General features: G+C 57.7%; 1 long non-coding RNA gene across 1 annotated transcript; it reads right to left on the reverse strand.

The window, feature by feature from the left end:
* Positions 1-286: 286 nt before the first annotated feature.
* Positions 287-4,487, reverse strand: LOC119254894 (uncharacterized). Its single transcript, XR_005127408.2, has 3 exons — positions 4,208-4,487; positions 1,685-1,861; positions 287-1,569 (listed from the first exon to the last, which is right to left on the reverse strand). It is a non-coding gene; the product is annotated as an uncharacterized LOC119254894 (long non-coding RNA).
* Positions 4,488-7,708: the final 3,221 nt, after the last annotated feature.

Raw genomic sequence — 7,708 nt, forward strand, 5'->3', positions numbered from 1 at the left:
TCTGGGGTGGAGGTAAGAGGAGGTCGGCGGCAGAGGGGGGCACAGGCTTCATTCCCTCGGACTGTTCTGGGCTGTCCTTCAAGCTTTGGGTCCCGGGTCGTATCATGCTTCTGTGTAACTGCGGGGAGCACTCCGGATTCCTCAGGAATGGCTTCCGCACCTCCTTTGGCTCACTCTGGTCCTGCAGGTGGACCTGCCTGACCTTTGCCTGTGGTTCCCACTCACCTCTGCTCTGCAGGCGCATGGCTGCCATTTTTTTTTTAAAGATTTATTTACACAAGAACCGGGGTACAGGCCAGAGGCGCGGGAGGGTGAGAGGATTCACCAGAGACAGAGCCGGGAGCAGAACAGGCAGACTGACTGAGGGGAGCAGCGGGCGAGACAGGAGAGGTCTGCCTTGGCATGTGGGTTGCTCCGTGGCTGGCGGGGATTGAACTGGCACTGCAGCGGCTGTGGACAGCTTCACAGCGCGGTGCTCAACCGCCTGCGCCACCAGGGAGGCCCATGCGGCTGCCATTTTGCCTGTCTTCCTGCTGGCGCCCCAGGCCTCGGTGATTAACTTGCCTCCCTTTGGCCCCGTGTAGCGGCAGGAAGGGCACTGAGCAGGATGTCTACGACCCGAGCAGACAGGTGAAGGAGAATCCTGGAGCCCTCGGTGCCTTTTACAGGCTTTTATTGGGCTTTGCCAGGCACACGGCAGGTAGGGTGCTGGGGGGCCAGGAGGCTGGCAGGCTTCCCAGCCCCCGGTTAATCTTCACTCCATTTGGGCCCTCCGGTGTTTCTTGTGGCCTTTGCTTCTCTGCTCCTTTCGCTCTGCTGGTGTCCCCGTGACGCTGCCCTTATAAGCCCAGTCTCTCAGCCCAGGTGCACCCACCTATGTATGCCTGCACCCCACTCCAGGTGCCGCCATCAGGCCTGCATTCAGGACCGCAGGGATCCATCATCCATCCTCATGGCGGGAGGGCAGAAAAGCCTGACCATCATTGACCCTACACCCGGTTATCACTAAACTGCCACATAGAGACCTCGTTTCATGTCCCTGTCGGGGGAGACCGGAGGGTGGGGCCATGTGGGATGCTGCCTTGCCCTGAGCCATGCCCAGGAGGCTGAGCAGAGCGGGGAGGGATGCTCACCGTGTGTTCAGGGTCTCAGGACCACGCCTGGGGCGAGAGAAAGGGACAACATGGAGAGTTTGCTTTTGGAACTGAGCTGCAGTCCTTGAAAATACTTAACAAGGAGATTCAGGAGGGTAAATGTTGTGCTGGGGTCTGCCCAGGGGTCTGAGCTGTGCGAAGGAGGCAGCCATGACCAAGCCCTCCTTGTGATCTACCCACTTTAGGACCTCGCTGTCCATCCAAGCAGAGGGGGCAGAAACAAGCGACTGGAGAAGCTGTTTTACTCAACGGGCAATAGTTCACGTCTAGGATCACAAGCACAGGTCTCCCTCTCCAAGTCAGATTCCCAAAAGGCACCGTCTGTTTCCCCACGGTTGAGGACACCACAAGGTCAACAAAGGCACAAGATGGGGGTGATGCTGCAGGCCAGGCCGGCTCCCCTCTGCGATGAAGCCTGGATCAAGGAGAAAGAGCAGAGAGGGGGGCTGCTGGAGGTGGGGGGCAGGCGAAACCCCGTCCTGCCTGCCAGGGGGCGGCTCCCTGCACCGTGTCCACGCCGGCGCCCCCACCTGCTGTGTTTTCCTCCCAAGGAGGTGAGAGGCTTCAGCGATCTTGCCAACGAGCCACGGGTGGAAGAGTCAGCATCGACTAGTCCTGTGCGTGCACATTGGTCATCGTCAGACGTTTCCCGTAGGCCCGGAGTGCGGTGGTGATTAAGATGGGGGGAAATTGAAGTGCCTTGCGCTCTGCAGACAGAAATGGAAAAATAAATGGGTCTGAATCTCACTTTGGCAGTTCGAGGGGGCATTTTTTGAAGTAATGAAGGAAGCGAAAGGAGATTGGCTGAGAAATTGGCTCATGAATTGAAAAGCACCAGTCTGTGTCCCGAGCGATATGAAATCCCAGACATCGGGCAGGGCGTCCGCACGCCTCGCGCAGTCTCAATTGAGTCCTCAAACGTTCATCACAAAGATATGGAAAAAACCCTATAGGCAAGAAAAACATACCAGCCGACGGAGTGTTGGAGAATAACAAAATAGAACAGCCACCACTAGGCATAACACTGCTCTAAAGGGGAAGTTGATTGTGCTATTTCCTGCGCTCAGCTGCTCTGTGGCTAAAATCAAGGAAACGGAGCTTTCAAGGTAAGCTCCTTGGCGAAGCCTAAGTGGCTAATCAACAGCCAGTGGCCCCGGGTTATAAAGTGGGGTCTCTGGAAACAAGTGCTGTCCACTCCCCAATGGCTTCTGCATGTCCTCAGCTGGGTTCAGCCACACCAGCGTGACCTCCAGGCTACTCCCTTCTCCCGCACCTGCCGTGAGCTGCACACGGCCGCTGGGAGGCTGAGGGCTGACCGGCTGTCCCACGACATGCAGTCCCCAGCAAGCAACAGCTGGCCTTGGCAAAGAGGGTGACTTTAGTGTCTTAGTTCCAGGCATTTCTAGAGTAAGGAGTGTCCAGCCACTAAGTGATCAGAAGAGAGTCTATACCTGCGGAGCTTTTAAAACTACAGCTTCCAGGTCCACCTCCAAACCAGCTGACCCAGATTTGGGTCGAGGCTTGAAGGGTGGAATTTGGAAACCCTTCCTCAGTTTGAATCCAAGCTAATATGCTAAGAATAGCTAGAAATGCTGACTCCAAATTCCTTTCCAGCTCTCACTTTCTAGTTTCATCCGTAGAAGATCTTTAACTGTCGCTCCGTCATCCAGTATCTGCACCTGCAAGCTGGCACCTGAGGCAGCAGGGCTTAGTGCCCGCGGAGGCGGAGGGTGCTCAGCCACCTGTGTGCGGATGACGTGTTGAGTGTCTGCACTGAGCAGAACACGGTGCCAGCGAGAGCCTTGTAAGTCAGGCAGGGAAAGGAAGGCGCCCTTGACCTAGTCCCGCTGTCAGGGCAGCCCACAGCCTATGACCCCTGGGCCATGTGCCCTGGACAAGCACTTCCCACCCAAAGGACCCCTGAAGCCAGGCCACTCAGCCACAGAAGTTCCAGTTCCAAAGACACTCTGGGGAAGGGCTCCTTTCCAATGAAGGGGTCAAGGATTCGGCCCAAGAGGATGGGGGAAGGAGGATTAAGAACTCGCAGAAACCACCAGGTAGGATGCGAACGGGCCATGCAACGGGATACGAGCCAAACTGCACTGGCTCCTGGAGGGTGGGGCTGCCAAGAGCACGCAGAGTAAGTGTGCGTTGAGCAGGTCGCTTCAGCAGGTGTTCGCACAGGGAGGCCACGTCCCACTGTCCTGGCCTCTTTCCGGCGGGGTCAGCCCACGAACTGCCCCTTGGTGCAGGTCCAACTGCTTCGGATGCTGCTTCCCACACCCCCCACCCCCAAACCACCCATCATCCTCCGCCACCATCCCCTGGGCCCCTCCCACTTCCTTCCCTTGCACCCACCTCCCTTCCCTCCCCCTCTGGCGTCCTCAGTTCTGCAGTCAGATTTCTAGGGATGCTTTTGGTCTGGTTTGGCTATTTTTTGCTTGTGAGTCAAATCATCTGGTGCTTGTCTTTCTCCTTCTGACCTACTTCACTTCCCATCACCCCTTTGGGCTCTACCCACGTGGCCCCAAATGGCAAGATGTCATCTTTTTTGCAGCTGTGTAGTATTCCTTTGTATAAATAGCCCACATCTAAATCTCTGAGAGCTTCCCCCTGGGCTCCTCCGTCAGCCGGTCCTGAGTCTGGTCCTCCTACAGCGGCCCTGCCACGGCGGCAGGCTCCCCTCGCTTCCACCGCTGTCCTCACCCAGAGTCTCGGGGACTCGGGTTCGTGGCATCCATCCCCTTGTGTCCCGCGAGTTCCTGCTGCTGGACCGCCTCCCTCCCCTCCCCCCGGCTGCCCTCTGTCCACCCTTGCACTCCTCTGAGGTGCCGCTGAGTCTCGCGTGGCCCCTGCTTCCTAGGGCGCTGGCCTTATACCAGCTACTTCTTCAACCCTCTCAGTAAGAACCTTTCCTCCTCGTAACAGCAGAACACGAACGAGCGACTGTCACCGGCAACTGTGCGAATCACCTCATTCGTGGACATGGTCTCATTTTGTGCGTGAAACAAACCACTTGCCCCCACTACCCAGCGGGAGGGACCGAGGCTGACCTGGTCTAGCTCGGTGAGGTCGCACGGCTGGAAAGGGAGCTGGGAGTCGAGTCCGGATCTGTCTGGCCGGAGCCTGAGTCCTCGGCGTGGAGCTTCAGGTCTAGGAACTGTGTAAAGCGGATGCGCTTCTGCTCTCTTTATCCTGTGGGAGAAATGTCTTCATGGCAAAGGGGGCGCTGGGGCTCCCCTCTGCTCTGAGTGATGACCCGTGTCGTGTAGATCCACCCGTGGGACTCTCTCCTTTCTCCACACCCTAACCTGTTTAATGCCGGAGAGAATGTTTCCGGTCTGTCTGATGGGCCCCTCTTTACCTTTATTTAAAAAGCAAAAAAAAAAATAAGGCATCTGGGCTCTTTCAAGGTCATGGCCAGCAGGAGTCTAAGTCAGAAGGCCTCCTGCAGGCTGGAGCCACGTCCTTGACGGCTGAGGCCAGTCCTTGGCTTCCGAGGGAACCGCGTGCACTTGGCTGCTGGTTGTCAGGGACAGAATCTGTGTGGGGTCGTGATTCATAAAAAGACGAGTAAGACAAAAATAACTTTCTTCAAGAACATTATAACCTGAAAAGGGGCCATAACACAGCCTCAAATAATAGCAAGAGCAGGTGCTTTTACTTCGTCAAACAGTGTCGCAGACGCCGTCGGAAGTGTTGGGCCCCGGGTGGGGTGGGGTCAGAGGGAGTCTGTCCTCTCTCGGCCTTGTGTCTGGGGTTTCAGGGAACTGAATTCCCCCCACTTTGTCACAAGCTGCAAGGCAAGCGCCTTCCAGGAAGAAGGCCGGGCTAAGCCCAGCCTGCCGAGAGTCATGTCCCGGCCCCTAGAAAGCATCCTTTCGGCTCCAAGTCCCGGGTCGGACTCACCAGCGGGGGGCTGAGTAGAGGGGAGCCCTAGGACCCCAGCACTGGGAGGCGGCAAGCAGAGGCAAGAGAAGGGGCTCAGCCAGCTCGGGGCCTCTCTTCAATTAGGGTCTCCCCAGTGCAGGACTTCCTCAAGCGGCCTTCAGTCACGGTGGCTCAATCACCTCTTAAATTTAAATAAGTTTTGTTTTTAGGATCCGTTTCATAAAGGGGGCAGGTTTTAACCGACACTTGCTTTTACAGCACCACGCCTCTGTGCAGGCGTCAGAGGACTTCACACTCGGCCCCGCCAAGGCCCGGGAACCGGCGCTGGAAGAAGGGCCGTAGGGGGCCCCTGCCTCTCTGCCCCCGCTCTCTTATGAGACCCCCTTTAAATGGGTCGCTGCCACTGAAACAAGCCACGCCGGGAGCATATCAGCTGCTTGTCCAGCTGCCACGGGCGTCTACCCGCCTGGCCTCGGATGAGGAAGTCACAGGCCCCAGGACACACAGGACAGCCTAGCGGAGGCAGGTGCTACAAACGCTTTCTTGAAAATTTTGGGTAAATCAGCACCCCGGCCTCTTCCACCCCCCTGGGCCCCTGATAAGCAAACCCACATCAGCAGGACACAGGCTGCCTGGCAGGGAGAGCCGCTTGTCGGCGCCGCCCTGGGGCTTTCCTCAAGAACAAAGCAGCTCTGTGGAAGGCTGGTAACCTCACTGTTATCAGAGTTTCAGGGCTGGAGATTTGGAACCAGACAGCAACTCACCCCCACACTGCCCAGGCCCTGCGGGGCCCAGCAGCCTGCAGTGCTCTGAGATGGAAGTTCTCAGCAAGGATGGCGGCCGTCTCCTGGGCCCGCACAGAGAGGACATGGACTGCAGCGGGGGGCAGGATGGGGCCTAGAGGTCCACCACTTACTCTCTGATGCTTGGGAGAACAGATCCCAAATCCTCAGACAGAGGGACCCCTCTCCGTCCAGCAGGCTCCATCATCCAGGAGATGGAGCAGCTCAGTGGGGCCCCCGGGGGGAGGCAGCCCATGGCCGAGCTCAGGCATCTCTGCTCTGAACCCCAGGGCTAGTGGGGCCTCCTGCTCAGTCGTAGACCCAGGTCTGACCTTGACACGACAGCTGCGCAGGAGTGTGTGCAGCCCCCGCCATCTGGGGGATGCTGCCCAGGTGGGTGCGGTTCTCAGCTGCGAGTCCTACATGGTGGATGACCTCTTGGGGCGAACTGTGGGGCCAGAGCGCCGCCTTTAGAAAGTGTTTGGTGTGGAACAGAAAAGCCCTGGGGCCGTGCCTGCCGTCTGCTGCGGCTGGGCCTGGTGTGGGGAAGTGGCCTCTGACACGGCGATTTTGTTCCTGGCCTTCATGCTTAGTCCAGCCAACTCCTTTCAGACACCTCTTGTGTGAGGACAGTGTTACTGGAACATCATCACGCCCAGCGGCAGGGCCGTGGGCCCCGTGGCGGACGAGCCCAGGGTAGTGCTCCAGGGCCGTAACAGAAAACGTTTGCAGCCCTTTGAGCCTGTGGCTGTTGTCCAGGGCTGCAGCGAGCACACCGGCACCTCACCTTCCTTGCCTGGGGTTCATGCTGTTACCCTAAATGATAAACAGACGCCTGGGGACTGCGGCTGCACTTGGTGGACATGGAGCCTGCGTTTTCTCGTGTCCTGCGAGCCTCTGGGTCTCGTGGACGTGCCTGTGCTGGGAAGACGCAGCCTTGAGGTCCTGAGGGAAATACAGCTCCGGGACGAGCTGGAACAGCGGCGATCCCGGGGCAAATGGATGGCTTTTCGGGAGGGACGCCAGGGGTGACAGGTTGCACACGTCGGCAGCAAACTGGTGTGTTTTTTCAGACTTATTTTTTTTTAAAGATTTATTTATACAAGAACCGGGGTGCAGGCCAGATGTGCGGGAGCATGAGAGGATTCACCAGAGACAGAGCAGAGAACAGAACAGGCAGCCTGACTGAAATGCACTGCTGAGGGGAGCAGTGGGCGAGACAGGAGAGGTCTGCTGCGCCTTGTGGGTAGCAACTTGGCCGGCCGGTCAGGATCAAACTCGCGCCACAAAGGCTGCGGACAGCTTCACAGTGCGGCGCTCAACAGCCTGCGCCACCAGGGCCCTTTCAGACTTATTTTGGGGGCCACTATAAGTTGACAGCAAAACTGAAAGGAAGGTAGAGAGTGTTCTTACCCCTCCCCACACCTGCACAGCCTCCTGAGGTCAGCATGGGCCCCTGAGTGGAGCTGAGGTGGGTGACGGGGCGGCTGGGCCACGACCCCAGAATGTCTTACAGTCTCCCCTCCTTTCTGCAAGCAGCACCCCATCCTCCGCCAGGAGGAGCGAACCCCCCACAGCTGGGAGTGGAGGCAGCCCTGACCCAACTGGCTGTCACATGTTTCTGAGCCCCAGGATGAGGGGCCCTCAAAATGAGGGTTCCCCCAGAAGGGTCCTGCCCTGAAGCAGTCAGACCTCTCTGGTGACCTGAAGCTTTCATCAGAAAACATGTGAATTGAGGATTTCACATGGAAGAGGCCAGAACACAGCTCAGACTCATTTTCTGAGACACCCAAGTCCCTCCACCTTTGTGTCATGAAGCAAATCAAACCCCAATTCTAGACTGGTTTCTCCTCACTCATCACCACTCTTAGCAATACTCAC

The sequence above is a fragment of the Talpa occidentalis genome, unplaced genomic scaffold (genome assembly GCF_014898055.3).
Source record: "Talpa occidentalis isolate TD23 unplaced genomic scaffold, MPIMG_talOcc4v2.1 talOcc4.3, whole genome shotgun sequence".
NCBI classification, from domain to species: Eukaryota; Metazoa; Chordata; class Mammalia; order Eulipotyphla; family Talpidae; genus Talpa; species Talpa occidentalis.